At 40.2% G+C, this 14,308-nt stretch overlaps 1 protein-coding gene across 42 annotated transcripts in view; it reads left to right on the forward strand.

Annotated features, from left to right (window-relative positions):
- Nucleotides 1-14,308, forward strand: part of CAST (calpastatin) — a 109,582-nt gene that overhangs the window by 44,163 nt on the left and 51,111 nt on the right. The gene's annotated exons all lie outside the window — the stretch shown is intronic.

Consider the following 14,308-nt stretch of genomic DNA (forward strand, 5'->3'; position numbering starts at 1 on the left):
GTTTGATAACCACTATTCCAGGAAGTAAGTTGGACTATACAGAGCCTTTATATAAGTTGTCTTCTTCTGGCCTTACCAGTACAATAAAATCTCAGTGAATTTACTAAAAATTCTAGATATCCATAGGAGCTCCAACTTCTGAATCATACTGAGGCTCTGAACTGAACTGGTTAACATTTGTGATGCACAAGCAAGGGCCTAGACCAATTCCATTTCACTCAAAATTGCCCCAAGAGATGGAGGCCAGCTTAGTATGCGAGTGTACCCTTTGGACTCCATAAACTCTGGATTCTGTAATGGGTTGAGGTCCTCTGCACAAGTGACATAAGTATAAAGACCTAGGTTAGACCTTGGAGCCTCTGGAGTTGCTCTGAACAGAGTTGTTAGTAGAGGGGCAGAGAACTGTTCCCACAGAGAAACCAGGGGCTCAGTCTACTGTGTAGTGTTCCTTTATCATCTATACTAACAGAGTGGGCAGAGAAAGTAGAAAGTCAGACAATTTGTACACGTTTCAGTTATGTGCTTTTTATATGTCCTCCTTATGAAAATAGAAAATTGTCTTTATATCAACATGGTAAATCTTTTTATATAACTCCATTAGTATGGCTAGTCATCATTAGAATCCTGGAATATAAATATTTTCCTGCTAAAATATATACCTTGAAGGCTTTCACACATCCATCTTTTCATAATATTTTATTTACAGAGATGTATCAGAGAGCTTGGTCTACAGCAGCAAATTGAAAGGAGAAGCCAGAATTTTAATCTTCCAGGATTCTTCTCTTTTTATATTCACCGTCTATTTATCTCTGTCTTTATTTAATTTATGTTAAAATGTATCCTTTATGTCTATCAATTTGGAATAGAAAGGGCTTCTTCCTTCAATATTCAGACTAATTTTTTTAGGCATGCACAATGTATTTTAAATGTTTGAAAGCCTTCAAATGTTTGAAAGATGGGGAATGCATGCTCTACTTTGTCACAAAGCCCATTACCCTCTCTTCCTGCTGACCTGATAGACTTATTCACAACACCTGGCACATATTTTCCTTTGAATTTTAGACCCCAGTCTACAAAGTAAGACAAATATTATTTTCTGAAAATTCAATTAGTCATTTGAAAATTGCATCCTTGTATTATCTACATGTGTACATATATGTGTGTGTGTGTGCACACGCACATACTTAACAGCTGAGCTGTATACTGAATGTGTATTTCATTAGGAGTTTCTCTATAGGTCAAAAATATTTGCCTTTAAAATGACAGCAGTATTGGGATTAGTGATGTCTATCGCATACTCTTGCCTTATAGCATAAGAAAGGTGTTAGAGGTGTAATCACAAGTATCGAGTGTCCCTGGGTTTTAAAACCATAGATTGGAGAGGACAAATATTCTTGAGGTATGGCAAGGCTGTCTTTTTAGGGAACATCTAGGCTCTTCATTAACCTGAGCTGGCAATATCAGCACCAAAAATCTTCCTTTAAAAACTGGCTGGAAAGTACTTTTGCAAAACAATTCTGTAAAACTATCCTAGTATCTTATGTAGTCTGATTCCTTCCTTTTAACCTAATGAAAGTATGAAGAGACTAAGTTTGTCACCAGGAAGAAAGTGCCAATAGATAATAGATGGTAGAAAACAGTGGTTATTTCCTTAACCCACTATCAAGCCATCTTGTTTTAAGCTATCTAAAGCAGTGATTTTCAATGTCAAGAAGGTTCAGAATCACCTGAATCACAGCTTTTCAGTGTACAATCTCTACTTCCTCTTCTTCCTGCCCTTTACCTTTCATAAGTTTCTGGGTGTTCATTGACTCCCTCTGTCCATACTGTCTTTGAGCGACCTATCCTGGGCCAAGAACCAGTGACCTAAGGTGTTAAAGCTTGGCCAGTTATATTACCCAGTGGTTTTACATAACATTGATTGTCAACAAACATGCACATTTCTGGTACAAAATGTTTAAATAATTATGACTTCTGGTATATTTTGCATAAAGTTTCAGTGGTTTGGATTACTGATCCTTTTTTCCCTGGCAGTATTATAAAACTAAATTATTTTCCATAGTCTAGTTTACCATAACCTTGAGTTTTAAACAATCGAGTAATTAATCATTGTTTGGGATTTTAGCCAAAAAGTGTCTATATCACTAAGAAACGATGTACCCTCGTGCTCAATATTCATAGGTCAAAAAGGAAAGATTACCTTCTTTTGGCCATTCAGTTTGAGCCTTCCCTTTCTCTCAAGAATCTTTTAATTATTGCAGTGATTGGTGCTGAATTATTCTCAAATAATGTTCTTGTGGTGAGACAGGATTCCAAGTCTTAGAAATTAAAATTGTTTCCTTCTCTAGTCCTTCTGACAATCATATTCTTACACCCCTTCAAATATTTCCAAACATTGAACGTGATGAACAGTGATGTACTTATTTGCAACTAAAATATTTGCATAATACCCCAGGTGATTTCCAGTTGAACTGGTGGTAAAGCACATCTTCTCTGTGTATGTATAACTACATTCTCTACAGTTTTCTATGAGCCGGTGAACTGAAAGTTTGTTTGCCATTCAAAATGGAGAGACAGTCAATAGGAAATAAAAGCTTAACAAAGAACATTCAAGCTAGTGCTGATAATCTGAAAATAATTCTAGAATGCTCTGGGGGAGGGGTTAGGTCCAGTAGCATGTATGTAGTTTGGGGAAGCTTTCTAGGATCTAGATATTTAAAAATAAAGGGGAAGAGAAAGGAACCAACCATTGATTAATTTATTGAACAACTACTTTGCTAAGTGATTTACATAGGGTTTCATTTAATCCTCTTAATTAAGAGTTGCATATTTTGTGGGGCACCTGGCTGGCTCAGTCGGAAGACCACATGACTCTTGATTTCAGGGTTATGAGTTGAGGCCCCACACTGATTGCAGAGATTACTAAAAAACAGTTTAAATAACAGAGAGGAATGTGTATCTAAATACAAAGAAGCACTAGAAATCAATATTGTGTTCTTTATTGTTATGCTCCATATCTTAATACAGTTGAAATTCTCTGATGGATGAGGTTTCCTGTTTGTGTGAAAGAGTATTGTACACTGACTGGAATTAGCAAATAATGGTTCTGTTGACAGAGTTTCTTGAGACTTTCTAATGGGCAGTAGAGAAGAGATAAATTAGCCATCTTTGAAAATGGTGAAAATTAAATTACAGAATTAAGTAGTACATAACTGAGAAGTCCCTTATGTAAGAAATATAGAACTTTTTACTTAGATAAGCTGCAGTGTTCATATTTTTACATCAGTTTCAAATGAAGCTTACTTTAAAATCTATTCTTCTATTTCGTTGATTTTTTTATGAACTTTTTTTTTTAATTCAAGTTAGTTAATGTACAGTGTAGTCTTGTCTCCAGGAGTAGAACCCAGTGATTCATCTTTTACATATGACATCCAGTGCTCATCCGGAAAAGTGCCTTGCTTAACTCCCATCACCCACTTAACCTAACGCCCCACCCCTCTCCAGCAACCCTTAGTTTGTTGTCTAAATTTAAAAGTCTCTAATGGTTTGCCCCCTCTCTGTTTTTATCTTATTTTTCTATCCCTTCCCCTATGTTAATCTGTTGAGTTTCTCAAATTCCACATATGAGTGAAATCATATGATATTTGTCTTCCTCTGACTTACTTTGCTTAGCATAATACTCTCTAGTTCCATCCATGTTGTTGCAGATAGCAAGATTTCATTCTTTTTCACTTCTGAGTAATATCCCATTGTATATATATACACCACATCTTCTTTATCCATTCATCAGTTGATGGACATTTGGGCTCTTTCCATAATTTGGCTACTGTTGAAAGTGCTGCTGTAAACATTGGGGTACATGTGCCCTCTTTGAATCAGCATTTTTGTATACTTTGGATAAATTTCTAGTAGTGCAATTGCTGGCTCATAGGGTAGTTCTATTTTTAACTTTTTGAGGAACCTCCACACTGTTTTCCAGCGCGGCTGCACCAGTTTGCATTCCCACCAACAATACAAGAGGGTTCCCCTTTCTCCACATCCTTGCCAACATCTCTTGTTTCCTGGGTTGTTCATTTTAGCCACTCTGACAGGTGTGAGGTGGTGTCTCATTGTTGTTTTGATTTGTATTTCCCTGATGATGAGTGATGTTGAGCATTTTTTCATGTGTCTGTTAAGCCATCGGGATGTCTTCTTGGGAAAAGTGTTTATTCATGGCTTCTGTCCATTGATTTTTTTTTTCTTCCTTAGGGGAAAGTGGGATGGAATGCAGTGAAATGCAGTTGTTATTTTTCCCATTTTACAGACAAGGAAACTGAGGTGGAGAGCAATTAAGGAATTTGCTCATTTCACACAACTGGTAGCAGAGCTAGAATTCATACTCAGGTGTCTGGCTGCAGAGCCATTATCCTAACCACTAAACAACACTACCTCTTTAATATTTGAAAAGTTTAAAGTTGCTGTCAGACGTTTGTGAAATTGTTTTGCTTGTATGGTTTCCAGAATGACATTTGATTTCATTTCACATTTTCATTTTGATTATTTGAAAATCAGCTTGGACAAGGGAACCTTGTTATAATCCCTACTATTTAAGCCTTTTAATAAATGTTTATTTATTTTTGAGAGCGCGAGCGTGAGTGCACCTGAGTGGGGAATGGCAGAGAGAGGTGGACAGACGATCGGGGCGGACTCTTCACTGACAGCAGAGAGCCAGAAGCAGGGTTTGAACTCAAGAACCATGAGATCATGACCTGAGCCAAAGTGCACACTTAACTGACTGAGCCTCTCAGATGCTCCTGTTATTTAAGCCTTCTAATTAAGAACATGCTTCACTGGGAAGTTGGATGGTCATGTGACAGGCCTGTATTTCAGTTCCCCCATGAGTGGTTTGGTCTCAGTATTTCTTCACAAACTTTCTCTCGTTTTCTGTTAGAGTCTATCATCCTGGTAGATACTGAGTTTTATACTTGGTTTTGTAACACAGGGACTCACAAAAGTTCTCAAGTTCTCTCACTCTCCATTAGGTCCATGCCTAAGGAATGAATTTGAAAGCCCGATGGAAGCCAGGCTAAAAGGCCCTGAGACAGCTGTTCAGCAGAGCTCAGAATTGTTTTTTGTACAAATCATATCCTCACTAACCATATATGCATTAATGAGCTCATAATCTTTTAGGATTTGTACAAATCTGTGTTCCTGCTACCAAGATTCCTCTTCCTTGACTGATTGGAACTTAGATCTAAACAGGCTATACATTTGAATCCAAAGAAAATACAATAATGTAAAATAATATTACTCTTTTTATCCTAAGGCAAATAACATTTGTGTGTAACTTCTCCAAGCAGTGGTCACCACAGAACTGCTCTACCATTGTGAGAGTGAAGAAAGAGAAACTTTTGAGGCTGCTGGTGTTCATAAAATTTTTAAAAATCACTGATTTGAATTCCTTACTATGTGCCAGGCACTGAGCCAAGCACTTTATAAACATGCCATCATTTAATCCTCACTGTTTTTGTACCCATTTAAACAAATTAAAAGTTGAGCAGCTTGCTTGAATTTACACAGCTGGAATTAGACCCCAGGTCTATGGGACTCCAGGGGCTAACCACCAGTATTTCCCATTTGCACATCTGTCATTGGGTATATTACTCAATAAGTTTCACATCATTGTAGCTAGAATGTCAGAGTTGCTGAACTATAGAACATTCAAGCCTGACATTTTACTGATGAGGAAACTGTGTTCCAGGGAGGCTAAGGCTCAGGGTCACACGGCTTGTCAAGGGCAGTCAGTCTGAACCCAAATTCAGGAAAAAATGCTGCCTTTTCTACTCTTTGATGACTAAACTAGGCTGTGTGTGTGGCATGCCCATTTCCTTTGCCCACAAAATAATTATCACTCCAGAAAAAAAGAAAACAGAAAACAAGGGAAAGTTGGAGTTTGCAAAAACAGTGAAAGTTGCTTTGGACCAGGAGTTCAACTTCATACCTTTTGTGGATTATTTTTGAGTGTTTGGGGTGATCCAGTGTCAATGCTTATAATCAGATGCTTCCAGGGTGTGGCCAAAACTTCTGTAAACTCTGGTGTGGATTTAGCTCACAGATCAGCTGTGGCTATTGTCCTGGCTGCCAGGCAACGTTTGGCTGTTTATTTTGAGATCTACCCACATGTTGCATCAGAGGCCAAAACTTCATGAGGCTCTTCACTTCCCAGAGCAAGAAGTGCTCAAGCTTCTATTTTTATCTTAAATCTGTGTGTCCATTTTAATATATTTCGTGAATGTGCTGTGTACTCAGTTGAGATGGAATCATTTCATTTTCCCCAGATAGTGTTCACATTGCCTCATTTCTCAGTACTCTACTTCATCTAGCCTATTACACTCTGGACTGAACAGCTCTTCCCACCTCTGAGTCTTGCTCAAGCTGTTTTGCTCACTTGGAATGACTGTGCTGGCTCAGCCCCCATCTCCATTTTGTTGTTGTTGTTGTTGTTGTTGAAAATTCAAATACAGTATTTTAATTTTTGAAGAAAGAGTCCACTTATTATTGCAAAGTTGATTGGCATTACTATTATATTTGGCCTCAAACCCAAGCCCTGCCACTTAACTGTGTAATCTTAGGTAAGTTACCTAACTTCTCTGAGCCTTAGTTTTCTCATTTATAAAATGGGGATAATAATGGTTACTTCCTAGGATTTTATGAAAATATACTGAAATCAGATACACAAGCACCTGTCACAGTTCCTGGCACATTTCCTAACACATGGAAGATTCTGTGGTCCCCACCTGGCTGGTTGATCACACTACAATAAATAATAGTTTCAATCTCTTCTGTGAAGCCTTTCCTAACCGTCTTCCAAACGCACATCTCAGAAATAGTCTCCCTCTTCTGATCTCTTGTTACATCATGTTGTACTTAAGATCCTATCACAATGTATCTTATCTTGTATTGCATAAATGCTGGGGTATAAGTTAGTGTCATAAGGAGATCTGCCTGTTCTCGCCCAAAGGGAAGTCTCTACTTCATTCATAGATAATCCATTGTTTGTGTTTCATTGGATTCATGTTTTGTGTCCTGATTAAACACTATTGTTAGGTGACTGTTTTGAAGTCCTCCTTAAAAGCACCATTATTATGCTAAATAATTAAAGACTTTGCAAGAATGTGTGTCATGATGTGACAGCATGGCAAACAATAGACTAATTTAAACCTCTGAATATTCATTTCCTGAAATGAATAATGTGCCATTACAGAAAGAAAAATGTAAACCTGGGTCCATAAATGAGACTTCTGAAGAATATCAGTGCTTTCCTTAGAAAGCTCCTCTTCAGCTGCCTTTTGTTTGTTCCAGGTGTTTTACAGGAAGCGGCTCAGGGTTTTGTGCGTTTATGTGCTTTTTAAAGTCTTACAACTCCTGGTTGAAGACATTGGTGCTAGAAATGACTAGATATTTAAATTTTGTTTTCTCTAACCAGTTTTCTGACTTGTGCTTTGAATAAAATTTCTGATGATTGAGTAAAAACTTATGTAATATTGCATTTGAGCCATCAGATAATACTCTTGTGTCTGTTCATGCACAAATTCATAATTTAACAAATACTTGTTAGGCAACTATTGTTGCCAGGCTCTGGGGATGTGCAGCAACTGAGACAGGCATGGCCCCTGACCTTGTGGAGTTCAAGTTCAGGTCTGTCTTATAAGTTTTGTGAGGAAAGAACTTGTTTATAAGAAATCCATGATTTTTTTCTTTCATTATTTGAAATGTGTTATAATCTTATTGTGGTTCGGTAACAAATGATTTGGTTTTCTCTTGTGCATCTAACAGAACTAGTATTAAAAGTTAAAAATCGGTTACTTATTTAACTTAGAAAGTGCTTAATATTTGTTTTGTGTTTTACCCAAATTGCCCTAATATTTGGTATCTAACTTGACCCTCACAATTACTCTGTAGGGTGCATGGTGTTCCAGTTGTGGGAAGCTAGATGCTTAGCAGGTTTAATGTGCTTGTTTGTGGAGTCATGGCCACTGAGAAGCCAACGGACTGAAACTTAATTTTTCTAATTTATTATGTTCTTGATTCAAGCTTAAAAACAAGAGGTATTAAAACTGTGTGTGTTAGAATGAAACTTTAATGGCTAATTAGAAGATGGAAACAAAGATTGGAATCAACAGTTATTTTTTATATCTTGTCTGATACCATATACTTAGCACTATGGTAGACACTGGGGAGCAGAAATGATCAATTTATAGCTTCATTGATAAGACGTGACATACACTTAGAAACGAGCTCAGTAACCCTCTAACACAGCATGTAACTGAGTGTCCAAGTGAGAAGTACAAACGGATATAGGGGTTGAGGAGATAGTATGAGCTAAAGCTGATTCAGGTGTTGTACCTTGAGCTAAATCTTCAAGGATAGGGGCCTGAGCAGGGAAAAGTCTTCCTAGGCATCTGGGAATCTCATCTTGCTCTTCCCGGAGGAGGAAAGGAGCATGATGGTGATGATGGTGATAATACTAACTAGCGTTTGCCCATTGCTTACCACTTGGCCAAAGCAATGTTATAACTAGTTCATGTACATTAACTCACTTATTACTAACCTGAATGGAGTGAATATTGGTACCGTTGCCATTTCACAGATGAGGACACTGAGGCACAGTAACTTGTTTGAGGTTGCACATGAATTCAATGCCAGCTGAAATTCCACCGGACATTTTTGAGCCCAGAGCCCCCTCTTACACTCTTAGTCACTGAATTATGCTGCCTGCTGAGGTGCCTGTGAGACAGGAAAGACACCATTCTTGCTGGAGGGGAGATGTGGATGGAGTCATGATGAGAGAAATAGTGGAATAAGTAGGTTAGGCCGAATGGAGAGTCTAAAGTTTAGGCAGAAGACATTAGACTTTATCTAGGACACAGTGGCAAACCATTGAGAGCTTATGATTTCATCACAATGAGAACATGGTACACTTTTTTTTTTTTCTTCCAGGTAAACTAGGGAGCCATAGACAAAGAATTGGGACCTAGAGAATGGGGTAGAACAGAGGGTGGGAGAACAGGGTATGGAGCTATTAGAAGGGCCATGATGTAATCCAGGTGTGGGAGGTACATGATTAGACTGGGAGTGTGGGTGGAAATAGAAATGACAAGGACTGGAACCAGCACTGGGCCTGAACCCAGGTGATTCAGGGCCAAATGAGTTCCCTGTATTACATCATTTGGCACTTACAGCAACTCCACAGGCAGGTGGTACTACTACCATTTCTTTTTTTTTTTTTTTTTCAACGTTTATTTTTGGGACAGAGAGAGACAGAGCATGAACGGGGGAGGGGCAGAGAGAGAGGGAGACACAGAATCGGAAACAGGCTCCAGGCTCTGAGCCATCAGCCCAGAGCCTGACGCGGGGCTCGAACTCATGGACCGTGAGATCGTGACCTGGCTGAAGTCGGACGCTTAACCGACTGCGCCACCCAGGCGCCCCATTACTACCATTTCTAAGGCTGTGGGAATGGGGATTACAGGAGGTTAATGTGGATTAGTAAGTGCTGGAACAGGGAGCTGAGCCTTCATCTGTCTCAGTGTCCTCATTTTAAGGTAAAATAAGATAGTTGGGTGATAAAGTAGGGTTGCTGAAAAGGTATAGAGAATTGTTCACATAATAAATGGTAAAGTCAAGGGAGAAATCAGCATTCCAAGGGAGCAACAATGTAAGAGCGAAGGCAGAGGGCTTGTGACTGAAGATGAAAACAAAGAGAAGAGTGGAGCAAGTGGAAGAGGCTTCCAGAAGGAAACATTATAGTGGGGATGAGAGACTGTGGAATTGCTCTGGCAGAGCAGCCATGAAGGAGAGGATGGTCAGGGATTCAGACTGGATCTGCAGGTGTGTCAGCAGGTAGAAGAGGCGTGTGCATATGTGTGGCATGTGTTCTAGTAACTCCACAGCAGAGGCAGGTAGATGTGGGAAGGGGGATTCTTGCCAGGGAGGGGTGGGGACAGGAAGATGGGTCAAGTTCAGGAGCACCTGTTGACTCATATGCTGTCCTGCTGTCTGCCAGCTGGGGCTGGGGAGAGAGTAAGGTGAGGCCAGATGACCTGAGGGGAACTGGGGAGGCCAGCTAGCAGCACCTGCCAAGAACTATAAGTCTTCAGGCACCCCCAAGCAAGGGAGGGGACTCTGTTTTGTAATAGAGAACTAAGGAGCTGAGGAAGTAATATTTTTCATCAGCCAGATTTAATGGCAGCAGAACGGATGAGCAAATCCTCTAGGACCTCACCCTCCTAAGGGAGCCCTTAACTTGCCCAGTACCAGCCATTCAGCAGGGTCTGGGTGAGCTCACAATGCTTGGCAGTCACTCAGGCGCCACACGATGGTTGAGGTTGGTACTTACCAGAAACCCTGCAGAATCCAGGAAAAGGTATGGCCAGAAACCTGCCATGATTAAGAGTGGGGTCAGCAGGTGCGTGCACCCAACAGACAGCTCTTACAAAGAGACCCCATCTAGTGGAGGAGACCATTCCTGAGGCAGTTATGTGGTTACCTGATTATATAAAGTTCTGGAAGTAGACAAGGAAGATGCCCATCAGGACTGCTCGTGGTGGTTGTAATGCTGGAGGTTATAATGCTGGGGCTGAGAGCTAGTGAGATGCACCTGAAAGGAAGGGCATGTAGGGTTTGGATATTTTGGGAAGAGAAGCATGCCAACCAGTAGCATTTGTGTGAATAAAACATAAAGGGAGCATTGAGTGAGGTGTGCACTGAGGAAGGAAGGGATAGGCTGGCTGCCTGAAGCTGCTTTTCTGCTTTGGGAGATGGGGAGGGATTGGAGCATGGTGGTCTTTGAAGGCAAGAGAATGGATTTCAGTGTGAGGTAGTGGGCAACAGGAGTCACCACTGATTTACTTCGGATGGAAACTTAGAGGTGAGAATGCCATGTAGGAAGATTAATCTGTCCAGAGTGGGTAAGAGAGCTAAAAATCTGGACTCTGGGAGACCTTTGCAAAATATATGTGGAAAAGGAAAGTTTCTATTTTCCAAGGGTCTTAAAAGCATACCATCTTCCCTTCCTATCTGTAATTGTTTACTGCAGTAAACTTCCAAATTTGTTACTGTAGCAAGTAACCGATTTGAAGAGATTTTGTTGAATAATGCTAGAAAACACCTGCCATATTGATTAAGTACAGAATTAATTTTTTTTTCCAGGTTGCATTTACTCTTAACCAGCGTTGGTTTGTTTTAATGCAACTTGATGATACAGCAAGATTATTTGAGGCGGGTCTGAAGCTGATGTAGAACTCAAACATTTGTTTTACCACATAGGGTTCTTTTCCTGCCTCCGTTAGAGCACTTCAGTTGTAACAAAAACCTGCTGTCTGTCTTTCTGGACTCTAGACTCTGAAGGCTGAGATGGTGTCTTCCTCATTGTATGTACTCAGCCCCTAGCTCATTCCTTTTCAAATAGCAATTGTTGAATGGGTAGATGGAGAATGATTATAAAAAGATAGTTTTTCGGGGCGCCTGGGTGGCGCAGTCGGTTAAGCGTCCGACTTCAGCCAGGTCACGATCTCGCGGTCCGTGGGTTCGAGCCCCGCGTCAGGCTCTGGGCTGATGGCTCAGAGCCTGGAGCCTGTTTCCGATTCTGTGTCTCCCTCTCTCTCTGCCCCTCCCCCGTTCATGCTCTGTCTCTCTCTGTCCCAAAAATAAATAAACGTTGAAAAAAAAAATTAAAAAAAAAAAAAAAGATAGTTTTTCTCTGTTCTTTGTTACTCTTATTTATTCTTTAAGTTTATAAATGACCACTAATGCTCTGGATGTAAAGAGATTTGTGTCGGTCATTTGGGATGGAGAGTATTGTAGTCGCTATACTTTACTCTGACTGACAGCACTGATCCTACAGTGATATTTTGGTATGTATAAGTGCTGATGATTGTGCTTTTTTTTAAGCTTATTTATTTATTTTGAAAGAGAGAGGGAGGGGGAGAGAGAGAGAGAGAGAGAGAGAAAATCCCAAGCAGGCTCTGCACTGAGCCTAGTGTGGGGCTGGAACCCACGAACTGTGAGATCATGACCTGAGCTGAAACCAAGAATTGAACACTTAACTGACTATGCCCTTGATGGTTGTGCTTTAAAATTGGCTGTCTCTAGATGTTAACAGGACTGTGCTGTGGTAGTCCTGCAGCAGAAAGTCACTGGCTTAGAGGTCAGGTGGCCTAGGTCCCAACCCTGGCACACACAGCTCATAGGGCCCCTCTAGCCACCACCACCCCAACAATTCCCACCTTTGCCTGGGTGATGCCCCTTATATTTTAATGATGATGTCACTTCCTTAGCATCACCCGCCCTGACCATCTTCTGAACTAATTCTGGTTGCCAAGTCTATGTTTTTATGGGAGCCTGTGATTTTCCTTTATAGCACTTATCACAAGTAATTATTGCAGTGATTATTCTATTAATGTCCTGTCTGATGAGGCTGAAAGTTCCGCAGTGACAGGAACATGTCTAGCAATTGCACCACCGTGTTCCTGTCTCCTGACAGAGTACCTGGCACAAACTTACTCTGGGTAAATACACATGGGGCCAGTGAACTGGGGTAGATTTGACAAGGCACTTACCCTCTGTGAGATATCTTTTTCTTCACCTGTTTAAAACCACATATTAAGGTTTATCTTTAAAGTTCTTCAAGTCAGAGCTTTATGGATAAACTCTTCAATAACAATCAGTTATTCACATACATGATCAGAAATTTAAATGGTACAGAATTAAAATGAAACTGTATTCAATCCCTCACCAGAGATAACAAATATTAAAAGTTCATTGTTTTCACAAATAGAAGAAAATAAAACAAACCACAGTTCACTGGAGTTGAATGGATTCACAGTGGGGTGGGATTATTTTCCTTATTTTCTGATCCCATGAAGTAGCTGTCCTATTTCACTTTCAAAATGTTTAGTGCCTTTGTGATGGGATAGAACTTTCATGGAGGGATCTGTGCTGAGAACAGGTGTGGCCAAGGCCTTCAGTTAAATTCCTGTGATAACCTGCTCCATGCATATTTATAGCTATCCATGTAGATTTTACTGTTCTGGGGTGGGGGGGGGGGGTTGAAAGTCTTCTTTATAGGATTTGAGGATCACATCCAGCTATTGCTTAATAAAGGAGTAAGGCAAATTGGATATTCCAAGGCTGTGTGATTTCAGGAACGTTTTAAAAACATAGAGGTTTAGAAATAATGTTTACCTAAGATTTGCAGCTTAAAAAGCACTTTCATGTAGAGTGTTTAGTCTTTGATTTTATATGATTGAGGGAAATCATTGAAGGAATGGGGTGTGGCAAATGGATACATTAATTCTCACAGATTAAAAAAATCTCAAGGAAAAATGAATATTTATGTATTTGTCCTTTAATTTGATGGGAAAATCTACCTTGGTACATTTTCTAGCTCTTTATCCCAAAGAGAATGTGAGAGACACTACTCCACGCCTGCTACAGTGACCAAGTGTGGTATATTTGGGGGTGAGGGAGTGCCTTACTGGTGCCTAATAGTGCTCAGGAATAAAGTTCATATGGTTTGTTTGAAAAATCAGTATACTAAAACTTTGGGCTTTTATCTGAAAATTGTGGTAATTTACTATTAGCACCAGCATACTCTATGTAAGTGAGGTCTGTGGGGAAGGTGATTTTGTTCACGGTCCATGGGTTATAGTAGGTTCATACAGTCACCTTGAGTGGTAGTGTGTGGGGGTGGCGAGAGTGAAGAAACCAACAAGCATGGGCTCCTCCTGCCCTGGGACTTAGCCTCAGAAATGGCTCAGAGCCAGACATCAGAGACAGGCTCTGGGTATTCTTGGCAGGGCAGCAGCTGTTTACTGACAGCCTGTTACTTAAGAAGTAAGTTACTTAAGAAGTGCCAGATGGAATCCCTAAGCTTTAAAACCTAACAGACTCAAATGTTATGGAAGTTTAAATGAGCCTAGGTTGGAATTCCCAAATAAACTAGGGTTGATTTAATATTCACCAGGGTAATGCAAGTTAAGTACTATCATAGTAGTCAGTACCATGCAAGTATCCATATGTACTCCCCGCTACTTGGGTGATTACATTGCAGGGACTAATTCCACCATCCCCTTGCATCCCTAGGAATGGTGTATCTTGAAACTTCAATTATCATCATCACCTCTTGCCCTGCAGGGAGGAGCCTGGATGAGACATAAAATACAGCAGTATCACCTTTGCAATACCATTCCCACCTTCTCTTGCTTATGTGACACTGAAAGGACAATTCTGATCTTCCTGAGTCTTTTCTAGTGCTACATCCTGCTCT

This window comes from Leopardus geoffroyi, chromosome A1, assembly GCF_018350155.1.
Source record: "Leopardus geoffroyi isolate Oge1 chromosome A1, O.geoffroyi_Oge1_pat1.0, whole genome shotgun sequence".
NCBI classification, from domain to species: Eukaryota; Metazoa; Chordata; class Mammalia; order Carnivora; family Felidae; genus Leopardus; species Leopardus geoffroyi.